Source organism: Zingiber officinale, chromosome 4A, assembly GCF_018446385.1.
Source record: "Zingiber officinale cultivar Zhangliang chromosome 4A, Zo_v1.1, whole genome shotgun sequence".
Classification (NCBI taxonomy): domain Eukaryota; kingdom Viridiplantae; phylum Streptophyta; class Magnoliopsida; order Zingiberales; family Zingiberaceae; genus Zingiber; species Zingiber officinale.
This window is the reverse complement of record NC_055992.1, coordinates 37,511,257-37,519,267: the sequence shown is the minus strand read 5'-3', so window position 1 is coordinate 37,519,267 and position 8,011 is coordinate 37,511,257. Positions and strand designations below refer to the sequence as shown.

General features: G+C 37.9%; 1 pseudogene; it reads left to right on the top strand.

The window, feature by feature from the left end:
• Window positions 1-3,986: 3,986 nt before the first annotated feature.
• LOC121972355 lies at window positions 3,987-7,642 on the top strand (annotated as a pseudogene).
• The last annotated feature ends 369 nt before the right edge of the window (window positions 7,643-8,011 follow it).

Here is an 8,011-nt window from a genome sequence, read left to right as displayed (position 1 = left end):
GACCTAAAGTTATTTAAGGAAATTAAATATTAAGTTTCCTTAAAAGGCTTTGTTTAGGCGGTGGTGGTTGTTCCCATATCCAAGAAGGTCATGTGCCTCGCCATGCAGTCCTGGAAGTCAATTTTGGAAACTAATATTTAATGAAATTAATAACCTAGGTGATTTGGATCGAACGTGTTAAGTTCCGCAGGAGATCCAAGTCTTAACCTAAAAGAACAAATAGATTAAACTTTGGATCAAACGTGTTAAGTTCCGCAGGCGATCCAAGTTTAATTTAAAAGAACACATGGTAGCTAGGAAAAGGTTCAGACTTTTGTACAAAATTTTTGTACAGTGGAACCATTAGGTTTTCTGAGTAGCAACCAACAACATGGACCCTCCGACTTCACTCATCGAGAGTTTTCACCAGCTAGTCGTCCTGAACTCTCTTCGATCACCTAGGACCGTCAAACTTTGCTTCCCTACAATTTTTATATGTAATGAGTATGATTCAATATTTAAAGTTACTTGCACTTACATTGGGTCTAGATGTTCATCTCCCAACTGATCCATCTAGACTGAGTTGCCAAGCTATAGCTCCTAGCTGATTCCACTTAGACTTATTTGCCAAGCTTCAGCTCCCAGCTTACTCCACTTGAACTTCATCTGCCCAGCTTCAGCTTCCAGCTTAATCCACTTTGACTTCGTCTACTAAGCCTTTAGCTCCCAGCTTACTTTAATTGGACTTGATTCACCTAGCTCCAACTAGGACTTTCTTATTTGGTTCCCAACCAACACTTAGCCCTTGATTGATTCCCAATCAGGTCTTCAGCTACCTAGCGCTACTACGATTTTGCCACTATCTAGTTCCCAACCAGGACTTTAGTTGCCTAGCTCCATTAGGACTTTGTCACTATCTGGTTCTCAACTAGGACTTCACTTTCTGTCAAGTAACATGCTCCTCCACACTTGACACAAACTTGTTAGATCTCAAATAGGCTAACTTTAGACTTAGTCATACATCAAAACTTAGGTTTGATGTTATGTTCCAGTACTAATAATCTCCTCTTTTTTGATCGTATGGAAACTTAGTTTAAAGTTAGCTAAAATCAGGACAATATTAAAAATGAAGATGTGTATTATATGTATGATAAAGAAAAAAATATAAAGGCAGTCATACAATAATGCACTTAAATTAAAATCTTAAGAACTCCCCCTTCGTATAAGCTCTTTTTAATATTGAGGAAATGTATACTAAGAGTAAATAAACATTAAATGAAACTTTTCTCTCCCCCTTTTACCTACATCAAAAATCGAGAAAGATGTTTGAGTTTAAATAAGGCTTCAAAATGATACATGTAGTTTAAATAAGGAAATTTTAATAGTCTTTTCAATCTTAACACTTAAGTTAAAAGGATAACAAATTTTAGTCAAGTGAAATTAAACTTGTAAGATAAATTAAGTCCCATGATTTTCAAGTACTTGAAAATTTAATTAAGTAAACTTCTAGCTTTATGTGGTTAAATTAAGTGATATCACATGCATAGCAACTAAAACTCAAATTTATCAATTTAAGTAAATCAAGTTGAGCATGTACAATAAGCAAGAATACCAAATAGAGGGGTGTCTTCAGCACATGAATGATTCAAATGTTTGACGACATCACTTGGTAACTCCCCTCACTCTAAACTTCCTCGGAATTAGAGTTATTTAAGTATCGGGGAATGTATATATGTTGGGTTATTAGTTAGTTTTGTAATGTTTCTCCTTTCATAATAAATTTTTCTTCAAGTTGCATTATATATCATGTCACTATTTGTTTGTTCTTCATAGTAACATGCTAGCACGCTAGTTCTAGATATTTATGTTATTGTTACTATGTTTGTTAGTATGCTTAGTGATCTATTTTTTTCTATCCCTAGTAGCATGAAGTGAGCATTGCTTTTACTGGAGGAATTTGAGTATTGGGCTAGTTTAGGATCTCGTCACACAATGCTTGACTTTGATTCTGAAAATAATTATGATTCATAGAACTGGACTAGTACTCTTGCTTTCTAGGTGACTTCTCAACTATATTTTGGTTATTAGATAAATTTAGATCATATTAACTTATTAGAAAAAATTAATTAGAATCACAAAAGAAAGAAAAAAAGTGTTTGTTCAAGTGTAGCACTTTGCAATCAGTTAGCAAAAAAAAAAAAAAAGAGAGAGAGAATAAGAGATAAAAAAATAATTTTTGTGAGTGGAAACTAACAAGTTACCCTTTTGAGATCGTGTTTGGTTATTGGAAAAATAACTGTTATGTTTCTCTTGATATACCGAATATTCCTTTGAGACCTTGTGTAGATTTTGAGAGAGACGAACCTTGCATGTAGCAGGTAAGTGCCTATCACCGGAGGCATGAGAAATATAGTTAAATGGTGAATTGATTAGGTTTGGAGATTGACACTTGAAAAATTTAGGTCACTCATTGCATTGAGCACAGAAAACTTCTACTTTGGTCACACTTAAATAATTTTGAATCATACTCATCAATGAAACTACACAATATGATTAGATAGATTCACTAGGGATTATAATGCGCCACTTATACACATAAATTTAGATTACAGGTTTTTCTTGAGGACAAACAAATGTTTAAATTTGAGGGATTTTGATGTGTGCATTTCATATAGATTTTTTTATCATAATTTGACACACATCTTATCTCATTTCATGTGCATATATATCATATTTGTTAGTTAGAGCCCTAGAGCCAATCATTTGATGATTGTTGTATGGACTCATTGTATCATATTCTTGTATATAAATAAAAGCATTTGTTTTTGGTTATTATACTTACTTGTATTGGTGCCAAATAACTAAGTATAATAGCGTCCTTGAGTAGAAAGTTCTTACCTATATCAATCGATTGGTTGAATCGATAGTGAGATGATATAGGGAACACTACTCTTAATCATTCCTAGTCGAGTATTAACATTCAGGGACAATGTTAATGCGATGAGACTAGCATGTATGTCAACTCGATGACTTGATCTCAAAAGTCATGGATATAGAGATATCAAGTTGATACATGAGTATGCATTGGAGAATGTATACTGAATGACCCGCCATGAGAAAGTATGATGGATCGTTATATAAGTGTCATATACTTTCTCATGTGACTATTAGTATGACTACTAGTCCTTGGACCTGAAGTCACCATGATTCCCTACATAAAGAGTTACGTACTTTGGCTTCGTCAAACATCACCCGTAATTGGGTGGACTATAAAGGCGATTACTGGGTATGTAACAAATTATGCGGAGGGATGTGAGTGATGTAGATGAGATCTATCCCTCCTATATGACGGGAGTGACATCGATATTCTTGATAGAGTGAGACCACTAAGTGCATGACCATGACCAAATGAGTCAATATGAGATATTGAGCTCATTTGATTGAGTGAGTCTACTTGAGATTCAAGATTTAGATTGATTAGAGGATGACACGGTCTATGCCTCACATTGATCAATCTAGATGTCAAGGATAGAAGGACACTTGTCATATATTGTGAGGAGTCACAATTAGTAGTCACAAGGTGATGTTGGATCTCAACCACTACAACAAAAATCCTCATAGACATCGATGGAACAACAATAGTTTTAAGCAAAAATCGATGTCTTTGAGTATTTTACACCGATTTTTCCAAAAATCGGTGTCTATGAGCGCAGATTTTCGCTCATAGACATCGATTTTTTAGGCGATGTCTATGACCGCCTTTTTTTCGTTAATAGACACCGATTTTAACAGCGGTTTTTAAAACCCAATGTTAATGAATCAAAATAAAATATTTTAATTTTCCCACTAGCTAAAATTTGCAACACTTCACAAAGTTCCCTCCAAACCTAAACCTATATCACACCCCTTCCTCCGACCATCTCTCTCAGCCTAAACCTAAACCTAAACCTCCGACCATCTCTCTTAACCTCATCTCCCTCTTCCCCTTCCTCAACCTCATCGAGTACTAATCCCTCTTCACCGACGGAAAGCAGGAGGAGGACCCTCGCCCTCCAGACAACCCCTCCAACCCCTACGACTTCCTCAAGTTTCCCATGGGATTCAACGTTGAGCTCGCCTCGCTCGCCTCCAAGGTCCGTGGCGACGTGTGCCTCTGCTGCTGTGTCATCTCCGGCGGAGTCTACGAGAACCTCCTCTTCTTCCCCGTGATCCAGCTCATCAAGGATAGGTACCCCGGCGTGCAGATCAATGTTGTTGCCTCACCCAGGGGGAAGCAGGTGTATGAGGTGAACAAGAATGTGAGGTGGGCGAATGTGTATGACCTCGACGAAGATTTCCCGGAGCCGGCGGAGTACGTCAACATGATCGGTCTGTTAAAGGTACAAATGAAAGGGGGAAAAACACATGATCCTTGAAATGGAATGACAGTAGAAATCTCACCGGATTTAAACTGCAGACACAAAATGTTCGTCGAAATGTTTGCCTATTTAGCTTGCCTTCTGAAGGCGACGGGGACAATGCCGGCTCGGTATTATGCGATGTGGAGAAAGGCCAGCTGGGACATGTCGAAGTGCGGGCGGGGAGGGTTGCACCAGCCGCCGTCGTTGCTGGGGAGAGCGGAGTTAGGCGGGTAGAAGTTGGTGGCCGTGACGACGATGGAGCCCGGAAGGCACCATCGAGGGTCGTCGTTGCACTGAAGCTCGTAGCAAGCGCCGCAACTGAGCCCATCGTTGAACAGCACCGTGCTCAGCGCCACCGTGTTGGTTCCGTATCCCCGGACGTAGAGGTTCCCGTACCCGCACACACCTCCTGCAAACAGTTCCATCAGTAATTATTTCAGCAACATAACAAACTTAAATTATCTCACCCATGGTGCCGGAGGCATCTCCCCCTCCGTAGAACGTGGCGTGCGCACTCTGCCAGTTTTCGAAGCCGTCGCCTGAGGTTGCAGAGATGAGGAAACAAAGCAAACAGAGCAAGAAGAAGCAGGTGTGACGAAGTGACAATGCCATTGTATTGGAGAAGGCCCGCGCACTGAAGGTGTTTGACGGTATGCTGGAGAGAATGAAATAAGTAGATTTAATTTATAGAAGAAGATGGAGAAAAGGTTAGAGTCTACTTGTCATGTGTGGGACTGAGAGCATAGGTGGGCACAGTGAGGGGGAGCGTGAACAAGCGTAGATGACATGCCGGCGTTAGAGAGATACCACCAACTGCTGATGCTGCATGGCCCTGGGCACTGTTAGGTTTGTTGTCACCTTGTAGTGCGTGGGCCATCTCATGCTCAATGCTCATTATCTCATGTGAACAGGCACAGGCCTGCTGCTCACATAGACCTTCACTTCTCCAACCATGAACCTCTCCGAACGTGGATACCACATGTGAGGCAACCACCATTGATGCCTCAATTCTAAACAAACAAACAAAAAAAATCTTTTGTTATTGTGGATTGTTCATTTGTGATACTTGTGGTGTTTCAGGTATGATAAAATGGAGGAATGGTTAGGGAGACCATTTCGCAGTGTACCAAGGCACCTAGTGTCTCCTCTCAGAGTGTCCATCTCAAAGAAGCTCAGGGCCTATGTGGAAGAAAAATACAGTAAAGTCGGAGTTCGAAAGGGGGGATTTGTTGTCATTCATGGCATTGAAACAGATTCTGTGGCTTCAATGAGATCCAAGGGGGACAGTGATAGCTTGTTGTCGATCTAAGTTTGGGTTGAAATAGTAAAAGGTTTGAGGTATGTAGAGCTCCTTTATAGAGATATAAGTTTATAGAGTGAAGCCATGCTATCTACAATAAGTTTAGTCAAGTGGAAGAAACAGTCAAGAACAAAGTATACATGGATGACACTACTGCCATCATGTAGAATCTATAATCTAGACATGAATGACACTTTACTTGATGTTAACTCATGTGCATACTTTAACTACTAGATCAGTACACATAAGATGAGTTTATTTTCAACTCATGAATAAAGAAGCCAAGACAATATAATCTTATAGTTCCCTTTGTGATGGTGGTAATGTATCCTTGCTTTGCATAGAAAATTTAGTTCACTGTCTAATTCATACAGTACTTGTTCTTGATGGTCTGCAGAAGAATACTTACTCTTGGAAAGTGAATTTAGAATTCTGTGTCCTATTCTTATGGATATCAAATCTTCAAGAATTGATTTCATATTAGATACATCTTATTAGCTTGTGGAAACAGGGGTGTGAAGCCTCTCTTTGTCATCCCACATGAGAAAGTGAGGGAGGATGTAGAGGAAGATCCTCTTCATTACCACTCCTGGCCAGGTATCCTAAATCTAATTACTTATCCTTTTCTATATTTCAAATGCATTCAGTACTAATTTTCTTTGCAATTGCATCCTTAGCTAGCAGCTCTCGTCGATGATGCAATCGGAGTAATTGCCACAAACATGCCCTGCAACTCGCTAATGCTCGCAACAAACCGAGGTCATTTTTTCTTAATTCTGTGTTCAATCCTTTTATTTGGTTATCTAGGCCTTTAAGTTGTGATTTAAGTAAAAGGTGTGTGAAGGATAACTATGGTATTACTAGCAATATAAGCTAATTGGTGAGTTAAGATTAATATTGTCAGAGCCCCGGTTAGTTGAACCTTTGGGATACAACACACTTTGAAATTGTATTACAACAATTATAAGTTATTGGGGGATGGAGGCTCAAGGGCTTCCTTTATATATCTTTCTGAAAAAACAATCACAAAATTGCATTTGCTAACTATTTAGATCAATTATACACAATTTTGTGAGAACTTGTGGAAAGAATAATATTCTTGATGATTTGTTCAGCATTGTTCAGAGTTCATAGTTAACACAAGCAGTACTTTAGCAGTTACATAAAAACAATGGACAAGAATAGAGAAAAATCACATCATGCGAAAGCAATTAGGAATTTTAATATGGTAATACATCAAGCTGGAAAGGATCAAGGCAGAATTGGTTATGAATTATACAACAATCACTTTAATCTTTCCTTAATACCTCCATAAACTGATGATACTGAATGCATATAAAGTTTGCATGACATATATCATGAGTTATAGCGCATAGGCATTGTTTTATATAGAGGCTCCATGGGAGGGTTGATGTGTTTGGTATAGAAAGTACCAGGGAAGAAGAGGGTGCCGTAAAGGAAATATACGAAAATGTTTGCCGTAAGATAAACCAAAGGAAGAAGAGGATTGATGTGTTTGAGAATTTTGGCTCTAGTACTATTTTTGATATTTTGTTAGGCATCGTTTGAAGTTTATGTCCAGTAAGATACCATTATGGATTGGAAAAGATATAGGATGAAAGAGATCAGCAAAATAATCTCTTTACTAATAAACCTTGTACAATAAAAAAAAAAGTCTTTATCTAAATTCCCATCACCTCAATATTCTAGCTCAACTTTATTTGATTCGTAAGTGGTTAATAACAAACATATCATTCTTTTGTTTGTGATAGTTGAGATGTTTTTTTTCAGTATTGCATTGTTTTCTTCTGAAGAAAAAGCAAACACCTTTGTTCCTAATGCCCGAGAAAAGAGGTGTTCAATCATTGCATCAAGCATAGGAAAGCTAATAGACATTGATGTTAATTCTGTGAAGAACGCAGTGGGAATTTTTGAAGGCTCTAAAGTACTGATTAATTTTTGAACGCAGTGTTCAATCATTGTTGCTACACCAAGACGTTTGAATGATATTCTGAATATGAAAAGATTGAACCTCCATCAAGTACCCATTAATTAAATTGCAACTATGAGAAAACTTTGTTGCAATAATTTCTAGTTTGGAATATATTAAGTTCCCAGGAATGATAGATCTATCACTATATGATGTGGTTGAGATAAATGATGAATGTGTCTCTTTTTAAGCATTCAAATTAGTTATCTTATTACCTGGTGCTCTTACTACTTTTTCAACTATGATTTTTGGTCTTGGTTTACTAATATATTATTTATGTGTCTTTACAGTTTACAAATCTCAAGTACTCCAGAGTTGAAATTGATGAAGTGCGGTTCGAGT